The sequence below is a fragment of the Oncorhynchus nerka genome, linkage group LG25 (assembly GCF_034236695.1).
Source record: "Oncorhynchus nerka isolate Pitt River linkage group LG25, Oner_Uvic_2.0, whole genome shotgun sequence".
Lineage (NCBI taxonomy): Eukaryota > Metazoa > Chordata > Actinopteri > Salmoniformes > Salmonidae > Oncorhynchus > Oncorhynchus nerka.
In genome coordinates this window covers 52,608,963-52,623,222 of record NC_088420.1, presented here as the reverse complement: position 1 = coordinate 52,623,222, position 14,260 = coordinate 52,608,963, and positions in this window count along the sequence as shown.

The following is a 14,260-nucleotide window of genomic DNA, read 5'->3' as shown; positions in this document are numbered from 1 at the left end:
TAAACAGGGCTCACCTGTAAATGAGACCCTCGGTCTCAGTGTTGACACCCAGTTAAAACAAAGGTCAAATAATTCTAATAGCAATATATATGTACACTACCCGTCAACCGTTTTAGAACCCCTACTCATTTAAGGGTTTTTCATTATTTTACCATTTTCTACATTGTAGAATAATAGTGACGACATCAACACTTTGAAATAACACATATGGATTAATGTAGTAACCAAAAATGTGTTCAACAAATGAAAATATATTTTATATAATGGGTAAATGGGTTGGAGCGAGCAGTCGCATACGCACTTCGGTCTGCAGGTAGTATAACTTTTCATTACATTTCATTACATTTCATTATAGTACAACGGTTTGATTTGTCTAATCTTAGCAATTTCTTCTTAGCTAGCTACATAGCCGTCTTTGTATCAAAGATAATTGCGTAATTATCGTATTTCGTCGTCCTAACGTAGCCTACACTGCTATCTGCCCAGCAGCTAGCCAGCTAGCTAACGTCCACGTCTACCGTATAGCAGCACTGTAGTAACTATTACCCTCAACTGAACGACTTGATTAGTGTAGTGTTAGCTAGCTACATAGTTGTCTTTGCTGTCTTCGTATCCAAGATAATTGTGTAGTTTAGAGTGTGTAGTTTTAGAGTGATTATCTTAATTTACCGAGGTTAGCTAGCCAGCTATTTGTCGTCCTTAACGTAGGAGACACTGCTAGCTAGCCAACAGCTAGCCAACGTCTACCGAATAGAACTTAACAACCCGGTCGCATTCTGCCTCGCTCCACAGGTAGTATCACATTTTCATTTCATTTCATTACAGTACAACGGTTTAATTTGTTTGATCGTAGCTAGCTACATAGCTAGCTACATAGCCGTCTCTGTATCAAAGATAATTGTGTAGTCTAGAGCGATTTTCTAGGTTACCTAGCCAGCTATTGTCGTTCTTTTAACGCAACGTAACGTAATCAACACTGCTACCTAGCCAGCTAGCCCCCGAATCAACAACGCAGCCACTGCCAGCTAGCCTACAAAGTCAACAACGCAGCCACTGCCAGCTAGCCTACTTCAGCAGTACTGTATCATTTTTAATCATTTTAGTCAATAAGATTCTTGCTACGTAAGCTCAACTTTCTGAACATTCGAGACGTGTAGTCCACTTGTCATTCCAATCTCCTTTGCATTAGTGTAGCCTCTTCTGTAGCCTGTCAACTATGTGTCTGTCTATCCCTGTTCTCTCCTCTCTGCACAGACCATACAAACGCTCCACACCGCGTGGCCGCGCCACCCTAATCTGGTGGTCCCAGCGCGCACGACCCACGTGGAGTTCCAGGTCTCCGGTAGCCTCTGGAACTGCCGATCTGCGGCCAACAAGGCAGAGTTCATCTCAGCCTATGCCTCCCTCCAGTCCCTCGACTTCTTGGCACTGACGGAAACATGGATCACCACAGATAACACTGCTACTCCTACTGCTCTCTCTTCGTCCGCCCACGTGTTCTCGCACACCCCGAGAGCTTCTGGTCAGCGGGGTGGTGGCACCGGGATCCTCATCTCTCCCAAGTGGTCATTCTCTCTTTCTCCCCTTACCCATCTGTCTATCGCCTCCTTTGAATTCCATGCTGTCACAGTTACCAGCCCTTTCAAGCTTAACATCCTTATCATTTATCGCCCTCCAGGTTCCCTCGGAGAGTTCATCAATGAGCTTGATGCCTTGATAAGCTCCTTTCCTGAGGACGGCTCACCTCTCACAGTTCTGGGCGACTTTAACCTCCCCACGTCTACCTTTGACTCATTCCTCTCTGCCTCCTTTTTCCACTCCTCTCCTCTTTTGACCTCACCCTCTCACCTTCCCCCTACTCACAAGGCAGGCAATACGCTCGACCTCATCTTTACTAGATGCTGTTCTTCCACTAACCTCATTGCAACTCCCCTCCAAGTCTCCGACCACTACCTTGTATCCTTTTCCCTCTCGCTCTCATCCAACACTTCCCACACTGCCCCTACTCGGATGGTATCGCGCCGTCCCAACCTTCGCTCTCTCTCCCCCGCTACTCTCTCCTCTTCCATCCTATCATCTCTTCCCTCTGCTCAAACCTTCTCCAACCTATCTCCTGATTCTGCCTCCTCAACCCTCCTCTCCTCCCTTTCTGCATCCTTTGACTCTCTATGTCCCCTATCCTCCAGGCCGGCTCGGTCCTCCCCTCCCGCTCCGTGGCTCGACGACTCATTGCGAGCTCACAGAACAGGGCTCCGGGCAGCCGAGCGGAAATGGAGGAAAACTCGTCTCCCTGCGGACCTGGCATACTTTCACTCCCTCCTCTCTACATTTTCCTCTTCTGTCGCTGCTGCTAAAGCCACTTTCTACCACTCTAAATTCCAAGCATCTGCCTCTAACCCTAGGAAGCTCTTTGCCACCTTCTCCTCCCTCCTGAATCCTCCTCCCCCTCCCCCCCTCCTCCCTCTCTGCAGATGACTTCGTCAACCATTTTGAAAAGAAGGTCGACGACATCCGATCCTCGTTTGCTAAGTCAAACGACACCGCTGGTTCTGCTCACACTGCCCTACCCTGTGCTCTGACCTCTTTCTCCCCTCTCTCTCCAGATGAAATCTCGCGTCTTGTGACGGCCGGCCGCCCAACAACCTGCCCGCTTGACCCTATCCCCTCCTCTCTTCTCCAGACCATTTCCGGAGACCTTCTCCCTTACCTCACCTCGCTCATCAACTCATCCCTGACCGCTGGCTACGTTCCTTCCGTCTTCAAGTGAGCGAGAGTTGCACCCCTTCTGAAAAAACCTACACTCGATCCCTCCGATGTCAACAACTACAGACCAGTATCCCTTCTTTCTTTTCTCTCCAAAACTCTTGAACGTGCCGTCCTTGGCCAGCTCTCCCGCTATCTCTCTCAGAATGACCTTCTTGATCCAAATCAGTCAGGTTTCAAGACTAGTCATTCAACTGAGACTGCTCTTCTCTGTATCACGGAGGCGCTCCGCACTGCTAAAGCTAACTCTCTCTCCTGCTCTCATCCTTCTAGACCTATCGGCTGCCTTCGATACTGTGAACCATCAGATCCTCCTCTCCACCCTCTCCGAGTTGGGCATCTCCGGCGCGGCCCACGCTTGGATTGCGTCCTACCTGACAGGTCGCTCCTACCAGGTGGCGTGGCGAGAATCCGTCTCCTCACCACGTGCTCTCACCACTGGTGTCCCCCAGGGCTCTGTTCTAGGCCCTCTCCTATTCTCGCTATACACCAAGTCACTTGGCTCTGTCATAACCTCACATGGTCTCTCCTATCATTGCTATGCAGACGACACACAATTAATCTTCTCCTTTCCCCCTTCTGATGACCAGGTGGCGAATCGCATCTCTGCATGTCTGGCAGACATATCAGTGTGGATGACGGATCACCACCTCAAGCTGAACCTCGGCAAGACGGAGCTGCTCTTCCTCCCGGGGAAGGACTGCCCGTTCCATGATCTCGCCATCACGGTTGACAACTCCACTGTGTCCTCCTCCCAGAGCGCTAAGAACCTTGGCGTGATCCTGGACAACACCCTGTCGTTCTCAACTAACATCAAGGCGGTGGCCCGTTCCTGTAGGTTCATGCTCTACAACATCCGCAGAGTACGACCCTGCCTCACACAGGAAGCGGCGCAGGTCCTAATCCAGGCACTTGTCATCTCCCGTCTGGATTACTGCAACTCGCTGTTGGCTGGGCTCCCTGCCTGTGCCATTAAACCCCTACAACTCATCCAGAACGCCGCAGCCCGTCTGGTGTTCAACCTTCCCAAGTTCTCTCACGTCACCCCGCTCCTCCGCTCTCTCCACTGGCTTCCAGTTAAAGCTCGCATCCGCTACAAGACCATGGTGCTTGCCTACGGAGCTGTGAGGGAACGGCACCTCAGTACCTCCAGGCTCTGATCAGGCCCTACACCCAAACAAGGGCACTGCGTTCATCCACCTCTGGCCTGCTCGCCTCCCTACCACTGAGGAAGTACAGTTCCCGCTCAGCCCAGTCAAAACTGTTCGCTGCTCTGGCCCCCCAATGGTGGAACAAACTCCCTCACGACGCCAGGACAGCGGAGTCAATCACCACCTTCCGGAGACACCTGAAACCCCACCTCTTTAAGGAATACCTAGGATAGGATAAAGTAATCCTTCTCACCCCCCCTTAAAAGATTTAGATGCACTATTGTAAAGTGGCTGCTCCACTGGATGTCATAAGGTGAATGCACCAATTTGTCGCTCTGGATAAGAGCGTCTGCTAAATGACTTAAATGTAAATGTAAATGTATATTTGAGATTCTTCAAATAGCCAGCGTTTACATTGACAGCTTTACACACTCTTGGCAATCTCTCAACCAGCTTCACCTGGAATACTTTTCCAACAGTCTTGAAGTAGTTCCCACATATGATGGGCACTTGTTGGCTGCTTTTTCTTCACTCAGTGGTCCAACTCATCCCAAACCATCTCAATTTGGTTGAGGTCAGGGGACTGTGGAGGCCAGGACATCTGATGCAGCACTCCATCACTCTCCTTCTTGCTAAAATAGCCCTTACACATCCTGGAGGTGTGTTGGGTAATCGTCATGTTGAAAAACAAATGATAGTCCCACTAAGCCTAAACCAGATAGGTTGGAACCAAAAATCTCAAATTTGGATTCCAGACCAAAGGACACATTTCTACCGGTCGATTGTCCATTGCTCATGTCTCTTCTTCTTATTGGTGTCCTTTAGTAGTGGTTTCTTTGCAGCAATTTGACCATGAAGGCCTGATACACACAGTCTCCTCTGAACAGTTGATGTTGAGATGTCTGTTACTTGAACTCTGTGAAGCATTTATTTGGCCTGCAATATCTGAGGCTGGTAACTTATCCTCTGCAGCAGAGGTTACTCTTGGTCTTCCATTCCTGTGGTCTTCCTCATGAGAGACAGTTTCTTCATAGCGCTTGATGGTTTTTGCAACTGCACTTGAAGAAACTCCACAAATTAACTTTAAAAAGGCACATCTGCTAATTGAAATGCATTCCAGGTGACTACCTCATGAAGCTGGTTGAGAGAATTTCCAGCGTGTGCAAATCTGTCGTCAAGGCAAAGGGTGGCAATTTGAAGAATCTTAGATATAAAATATATTTTGATTTGTTTAACTTAGGGCTAGGGTCCTTTTTTCTGAATTTCCGCCTAACTGATGTGCCCAAAGCAAACTGCCTGTTACTCAGGCCCAGAAGCCAGGATATGCATATAATTGGTATTATTGAATTGAAAACACTTTGAAGTTTGTAGAAATAATTAGTAAAAATGTGTAAAAATAATATGTGTATAATGTATGAGACTGTAACACAATTGATATGGTGGTTGAAAATCCAAAGGAAAACCAACAAGATTTTTTTCAATGGAAAGCTATGGGTCCTATGCAATTCCTATGGCTTCCACTAGATGTCAACAGTCTTTGTTCAAGGTTTCAGGTTTGTTTATTCCAAAATGAGGAAGAATTTTGAGTTTTGGTACGAGTCAGTTGGAAATCAATCTGTGGATGCGTGACGAAGAGGACACGTACTTGGTAATTTTACTTTTCTATTGAACATACTTCTTTCCATATTAAAAATGATAGTTTAATTACATTTTAGGGTGCCTGAGGATTTAATAGAAACGTAGTTTGACTTGTTTTAACAAAGTTTAGCGGTAGCCTTGGATTCCTTTGTCGCATGTTGAACGAGTGGATAACTGAAATTGATGGCGCCAACTAAACAGACTTTTTGGGATATAAAGAAGTATTTCATCTAACAAAACGACCATTCATGTTGTAGCTGGGACCCTTTGGATTGCAAACAGAGGAAGATTTTCAAAAAGTATGTTATTATTTAATCGCTATTTGTGATTGTTATGAAGCCTGTGCTGGTTGAAAAATATGTTGTGGGGTGCCGTCCTCAAACAATCGCATGGTTTGCTTTCGCTGTAAAGCCTATTGTAAATTGGACAATGCAATTAGATTAACAAGCTTTTAAGCAATATAAGTATCTTATGTTCATAAATGTTTAATATTACGATTATTTATTTGAATTGCGCGCCCTCCAATTTCACCGGATGTTTTCGACAGGGACGCCTAATCCTAAGAAGTTGTTTAAAACATTTCTTTAGTTACTACATGATTCCATAGTTTTGAAGTCTTCACAATTATTCTACAATGTAGAAAATAGTAAAAATAAAGAAAAACTCTTGAATGAGTTGGTGTTCTAAATGTTTGGACTGATAGTGTACAGTATAATGGCATTCAGTTAAACACAGAATCAATCATTATATTGTAATGCACACTATTTATTTTTATTATGCATTCAAAATATACTAATATTAATAATAAATATTAGTCCTGATTGCGTTTTTTCAAGTTTTAAGTATTTCTGACAGACATTTTAATCGAAGTGGTTTTCCAAACAGGATGAGCATATACACTGAGTGTACAAAATATTAGGAACACCTTTCCATGACATGAATCCAGGTGAAAGCTATGATCCTTTGATGTCACTTGTTAAATCCACTTCAATCAGTGCAGATGAAAGGGAGGAGACACATTAAAGAATGATTTTTAAGCATTGAGACAAGGATTGTGTATACAGTATGTGTGCCATTCAGAGGGTGAATGGGCGAGACAAATTATTTAAGAGCCTTTGAACAGGGTATGGTAGTACATTTTTATACAGATGCTCTTATTCAGAGCAACTTACAGTAGTGAGTGCATACATTTTCATACTTTTTTCCCCATACTGTGTCCCGTGGGAATGCTCTCCCAACTGAGCCACACGGGACCTGTAGTAGGAGCTGCCAGGCACACTGCTTTGTTTCAAGAATTGCACCGGGTTTTTCATGCTAGCTGGTTTCACGTGTGTTTCAAGAATGGACCACCTCCCGAAAGACATCCAGCCAACTTGATACAACTTTTGTCACCTCGTAGAGTCCATGCCCCGAATAATTGAGGCTGTTCTGAGGGCAGGGGGTGGTGCAACTCAATATTAGGAGGGTGTCCTTAATGTTATGTACACTCATTGTGGTTTCCACAAAAAAGGCTGACAAACAGGCTTTTACATTATATTGTTTGCATACATTGTTTACTGCTTCTTAACCAATGGCAGCAACCATCTGTAACCAGGAATGCCAGATCTGATTTGTCCTTTGTCTATTATTGAGAGAGAGAGAGAGAGAGAGAGGAGGCCTACTATTTCCATGATAACTAATGTCTTACATAACGGCTGAGGAGCAGGGAGACTGTTTTGTAACCCTCCCACTTCTCCTCTCCTCCAAAGTTCAAACCTGGGAATATAGCCATTTTATCAGCCACAAACACAGCCCAACACCATTGGAAGAGAAACATCATTATTACAGTAGATACCTAGGAGTGCATTGATCTGGCATGAAACTTCAGGGTCACGATAAGGTGAAAGATGCTAGCTTTGGTCAGGTAACACAGAATGGGAGCCTCCTCATGTGACAATTATTGTGGAGTTATCATTGTATCAGCCCTGCATTGTACTGTATGTACATGAACCCAGCAGGTGGCCTAGTGGTTAAGAGTTTTGGTCCAGTAACTGAAAGTTCGGTGGTTTGATTTCCCAAGCCGACCAGGTAAAGAAAATCTGTTGATGTGCCCTTGAGCAAAGCACTTAACCCTAATTGCTCCTGTAAATCTCTCTGGATAAGAGTGTTTGCTAAATGGTGTGGGTCTGTGTCATTTAATGTACTGCCACACCATAAAAGCCTAGCTCTGATATTCTGCAAACAGTTACTGTAGAAATGACAAAAACACTTACTCTCCAATTCACTTGGTTGTAATTTCTTTCTCCAGCATATCACAACCATCGTTAGCACAGATTAGCTTCTCAAAGCTTGGATCATGTTGCATTGACGTCATGTGAGATGTGTGTGTGCGTCTCCATACAGTATACTATACTGGAATAGCATATCCGGTTTGGATATTCATTCATCACTGTTTATGTTTTCAGGCGAAGATGGGGGAATCCAAATGCCAGAGCTTCCGCCCACCTCTGTGTCAGTGTGTGTGTGTGTCAAAGTGAGAGTGTGTGTGTGGGTGGTGGGGGTATTTCCTCGAGGGTTTCTGCACTATATTATACAATGCTAGCCTACATGGGGCTGTCCTATTTCGAGCCGGTGTCCTACTTGTTTTTTGTGATTCCTTTTCGGAGCCCCCCACCCTCTTTCTACATCATCAGAAGAAGGTCTGCTCGCATTCCAAACTTCCCTGCTGATGGGTTTTGTTGTTTCCATCCTCCATCCGACCGAAATACTGTACATTGCCTATGGGAGCGGATGAATCAGAACTCCCCTCCATCTCATCCCCCTGTATTCCTCCCCACGCAACGTCTTTCATAAGGTGCCTCCTAGTGTTTCTCCACTCTACTTTCATTTAAGGCATTCCTTCCTCCGCCCATGGCTTCTCCTCGTTCTCTCTCCTGTGCTCCTGTTTGAGATTATTTCTGTTCAATATTTTTCCCTTTGAGAAGCTTAATTTGATCACTCTGTTGCAGGAAATTTAAAGTTGCAAAATGAAGAAATTGTTCCCCCAAATTTCAGTTCATGTGACAAAACAAGTATCTGTCAAGGATAATTTCACCATCTTTGAAATATATTTTTAACATCAACAAATATGTTGAGCTCAGTCAAAGTGACCATCAGGTTGGTGGTCACCTCCCTGACCAAGGTCATTCTCCCCCAATTGCTCAGTTTGTCCGTGCGGCCATCTCTTGGAAGAGTCTTGGTGGTTCCAAATTATTTAAGAATGATGGAGGCCACTTTGTTCTTGAGGACCTTCAATGCTGCAGACATTTTTTGGTACCCTTCCCAATATCTGTGCCTCAACACAATCCTGTCTCAGAGCTCTACAGACAATTCCTTCGACATCATGGCTTGGTTTTTGTTCTGACATGCTCTGTCAACTGTGGGACCTTATGTGGCACAGGTGTGTGCCTTTTCAAATCATGTCCAATCAATTTAATTTACAACAGGTGGAAGTTATAGAGACTTCTCAAGGATGTTCAATGGAAACAGGATGCACCTGAGCTAAATTTCAAGTCTCATAGCAAAGGACCTGAAGACTTACACTACCGTTCAAAAGTTTGGGGTCACTTAGAAATGTCCTTTTTTTTGTCCATTAAAATAACATAAAATTGATCAGAAGTACAGTGTAGACATTGTTAATGTTGTAAATGACTATTGTAGCTGGAAATGGCAGATTGTTTTATAGAATATCTACATAGGCGTACAGAGGCCCAGTATAGGCAACCATCACTCATGTGTTTCAATGACACGTTGTATTAGCTAATACAAGTTTATCATTTTAAAAGACTAATTTATCATTAGAAAACCCTTTTGAAATTATGTTAGCACAGCTGAAAACTGGTGCCCTAATTAAAGAAGCAATAAAACTGGCCTTCTTTAGACTAGTTGAATATCTGGAGCATCAGCATTTGTGGATTCGATTACTGGCTGAAAATGGCTAGAAACAAAGACCTTTCTTGTGAAACTCGTCAGCCTATTCTTTTTCTTAGAAATGAAAGCTATTCTATGTGACAAATTACCAAGAAACTGAAGATATCGTACAACGCTGTGTACTACTCCCTCCACAGAACAGTGCAAACTGGCTCTAACCAGAATAGAAAGAGGAGTGGGAAGCCCCGGCGCACAACTGAGCAAGAGGACAAGTACATCAGAGTGTCTAGTTTGAGAAACAGACGCGTCACGTCCTCAACTGGCAGCTTCATTAAATAGTACTTGCAAAACACCAGTCTCAACATCAACAGTGAAGAGGCCACTCCGGGATTCCTCTGTCTGTGTTCTTTTGCCCATCTTAATCTTTTCTTTTTATTGGCTAGTCTGAGATATGAATTTTTCTTTGCAACTCTGCCTAGAAGACCAGCATCACAGAGTCGCCTCTTCACTGTTGACATTGAGACTGGTGTTTTGCGGGTACTATTTATGAAGCTGCCAGTTGATGACTTGTGAGATGTCTGTTTCTCAAAATTCTTTCAAAAACATTTCTAAGTGACCCCAAGCGTTTGAATGGTAGTGTATGTAAATAAGGTATCTGTTTTTACTTTTAATACATTTGCAAAATTTTCAAAAGACCTGTTTCCACTTTGTCATTATGGGGTATTTTGGGTAGATTGATGAGGGGAAAAACGACTTTTTAGAATAAGGCTGTAACTTAACACAATTTGGAAAAAGTCAAGGGGTCTGAATACTTTCCGAATGCACTAAGGGAGTTTAGTATTAGCAACCCCATAAGAGTAAACAATTGCACACCAACATTTTACATTTGACTAAGTTAGCCTACCTTTAACATCAACAAAACTTGCCACATGCCTCAAATGCATTTGCTTTTTCAACACAATCATATTAATGATTAAAAGTTTCTCAACCCTCAGTACATTTCCATAGCTTGTTTTAAATTATCCTAAGATAGCTGTAAATATGAGTGTTTGGGGTCTATGTTGTTCACACACAGTAAAGTGGCAGAATTCTCACCCCCGATCCCGCTTTTCATACCCCAATACCAGAAATCAGGCATATTGGCGATGTGACAGGCAGGCGGGCTGAGGCTCCCCTCAGAGACCCTGCCAGAAGAATGACAGGAACGCTGACAGGGGGACTAAGAATAATGCATTGCACCTCCGGCGTCATCTCACACCCTGGAGCTGCTGGGAGAAGTATGCCGTTCAGAGTAGGAGACTAGAGCTACATCCCATATGGCACCCTATTCTCTATTCTCTAGTGCCCTGTGGCCCCTGGTCAAGGTAGTGCACTATATGGAGGCATGTAACTTGCAGGGGGACAGGCAGGTCATAGCTACTGGCATTCTGTGCCTTTACACTATACACTACTAATTTTATGATTGGACCTGGTTGGGCTTAATTTTGTGAGTTCAAAGACAACTTTGTTAGTATTATTATGGTCTTTGAAGCAACTGCCCAGCAAACCAAAATTGGTTCGGTGAAGGTTCACAAAACATTTGTAAGGTCGCAGAAAATGTTTTCATGACACAAAAACTGTCCAGTCGTGGTGGTGATATAATTTATTTTATTTATTTATTTAACCAGGTAGGCTAGTTGAGAACAAGTTCTCATTTGCAACTGCGACCTGTTCAAGAAAGCAGAGCAATTCGACACATACAACAACACAGAGTTACACATGGAATAAACAAAACATAGTCAATAATACAGTAGAACAAAAGAAAACAAAATGTCTATATACAGTGAGTGCAAATTAGGTAAGATAAGGGAGTTAAGGCAATAAATAGGCCATGGTGGCGAAGTAATTACAATATAGCAATTAAAACACTCAAATTTTATAGATGACGTCACCGAAGTCGAGGATCGGTAGGATGGTCAGTTTTACGAGTGTATGTTTGGCGGCATGAATGAAGGAGGCTTTGTTGCGATATAGGAAGCCAATTCTAGATTTAATTTGGGATTGGAGATGCTTAATGTGAGTCTGGAAGGAGAGTTTACAGTCTAACCAGACACCTAGGTAATGTTTGTATAAAACATTTTGCCTGTTGTTGCAAGAACATTTCTAGAACACATTTAATCTGTTCTTTAAAGGTTTCCAGAATGTTTCATGAGGTTGTGGGTAGAGTCTGATGAGAACGATGTGGGGACACATCACAAAAGATGTGTTCCCAATACACAAAAACGGAGGATTCTACAAATGTTTATTTTAAGGTGCAAAAAACATTCACCTGATGTTCCCAGAACATTTTTATCTGTTCTTAAAGGTTCCCAGCATGTGTCATTCGGTTGTGGGAACAGTCTGTTGAGAATATTGTGGGGACATCACAAAATACATGTTCTCATAACACAAAAACTGTCCAGTTGTGTGGATGATTCTACCCCCCCAACAAATGTGTATGCAAAAAACGTTCACATGATGTTACAAGGACATTCTCAGAATACATTTTTATATATTCTTTAAAAGTTCTTAAAAACATGTATTTAGGTTATTGAAACATTGTGGGGATATGACAAGAGATTGGCTCCCGAAACAAAAACGTCAGATGTGCTGATAATGTTTGTATCAGAGTGCAGCTCTTAGGGAACTGTGTGTGTGGGGGGAGGGTCTTGGAGGGCTGGCAGTTGGGAGCTTGGGCTGATGGATTGCTGGTTCGGGTCCCCGTTTTTGACCTTGTGGGAGATTTGACAACGTGCTCTTGAGTAGGGCGTTGACCCTGGTTGCTTCTGTGTGTCACTCTGGATGGGTGTCAGATGACTAATGTGATGTAGTTATTGAGCGGCTTCACTGCAAGTATATTGTATGTTTCAAACATATATTTTTTTTATTCTACAACAAAATCTAAAATGTAACATTGTTAAAAATGTGCTGTGGCCAGTTTATTAGGTACAAAAATGGTTCGTAACTACTGATATTGTGTCATGTGGCCATGGCTTGCTATGTAAAAACAAGTGACCTAAGCGACATTGAGGATGGTATGATCATCGGTGCCAGGCGCGCCAGTTACAGTATCTCAGAAACGGCCGGCCTCCTGGGCTTTTCAAGCACGATAGTGGGGACGCGATCACCAACATTGGACAACTGAGGAGTAGAAAAACACTGCATGGTCTGATGAATCCCTGTTCCTGTTGCATCATGCTGATGGCAGAGTCAGGATTTGGCATAAGCAGCATGAGTCCATGGCCCAATCCTGCCTGGTGTCAGCAGTACAGGCTGGAATCGGTGGTGTAATGGTGTATGGAATGTTTTCCTTGGGTCCCTTGACACCAATTGAGCAATGTTTCCATGCCCAAAGAATTCAGGCTGTTCTGGAGCCAAAGGCGAGTCCGACCCGGTAATAGATGGGTGTACCTAATTAACTGGGTGTTATTCCTACTTTGAGACGCTTGATATGGTCCTCCTGCCTTATTTTTCATGATCTGAAAAGCAAGTGATCCTAGATCAGCACCAGAGTATGTGAGCGGTGTTGAGCTGTTGGATATTACATTTACATTTAAGTCATTTAGCAGACGCTCTTATCCAGAACGACTTACAAATTGGTGCATTCACTGTGGATATCCCACTCATTGCTCATGGAGCGGTCTTGCGCACTGCTCCTCCACTCAACATCCTTTCCCCTCATCCCTTGTGCTCCAATTTTACAGTTGATAGACAAATTAAGCACTGTTACAAACTTAGACTTCTCCTCTCAGTAGCCTATATAGAAACCAAAACGTCTCCGGTGCTGCTGCATGGGCTCTTTGGTTGTCTTGCCATCAATTACACAGGCTGTATGACCTATTTCTTGGTTGACTCATATCAACATCTCTGAGCATTAGTGGTGGTGCAGCCTAAATAAATGCAACAGAATAGACCTAATTAAAATAAAATAAAAATGCTGGGTAGAGCATGGCCAGAGGTTGTGGCTGAGCAGTACCGGAGCAAAATTGGAACACGAGAGCAATGCTCCAACATTTACATCCACTCCATGCTCCAGACAAATGATGCATACTGGGCTCCTCACTCCACTCCAGCTCCCCTCTGCTGACAGCCTCTAATCAGCACTCCATAGTCTTGGTAAATATGGGCCCAGACTTACGCAGCATATGATGGGTGAAGTGATGGTGAATAGCCCAGTTACCAGTATTTCCCTGGGTTAGTTATGTTTAAAAAGGAAGCATGGAATTCCTGATTGACAATACTGCCATGGCTATATACCGTAAAAACACAATGCGAGAGAGCTTCCCTGGGGGCGCAGATGATAAAAGACCTGCCTTGGGACCCAAACATTGCACGTTCAAACCCCACATGTGTAGATTATTAACATATCGCTATATTGCCTACAATCCTCAAATGCAAATTGCCATTAAATCTGGAGAGAAACAATGGGATGTATTCTGAATTCCGTGGTAAAGATGGTGATAAAAATTGAAAATAACATTTTCAAAATGTTTTCAAAAAGGACCTCCAAGACAAGGTAAAATGTATATTGGAATCAATGGAATATTATGTTAAACCTAAAACAAATATGCTATGAATGTCATAAAAACGGACTTATTTCATTCTTACAACACTAACCTAACTTAAACAGAAGGTGTTGTTGCCTACCTTCACCACCTGGGGGCGCCCATCAGGAAGTCCAGGACCAGTTGCACAGGGCAGGCTTCAGACGCAGGGCCCCGACCTTAATGATGAGCTTGAAGTATACTATGGTTGAAGGCTGAGCTGTAGTCAATGAACAGCATTCTTACATACAGTAGGTA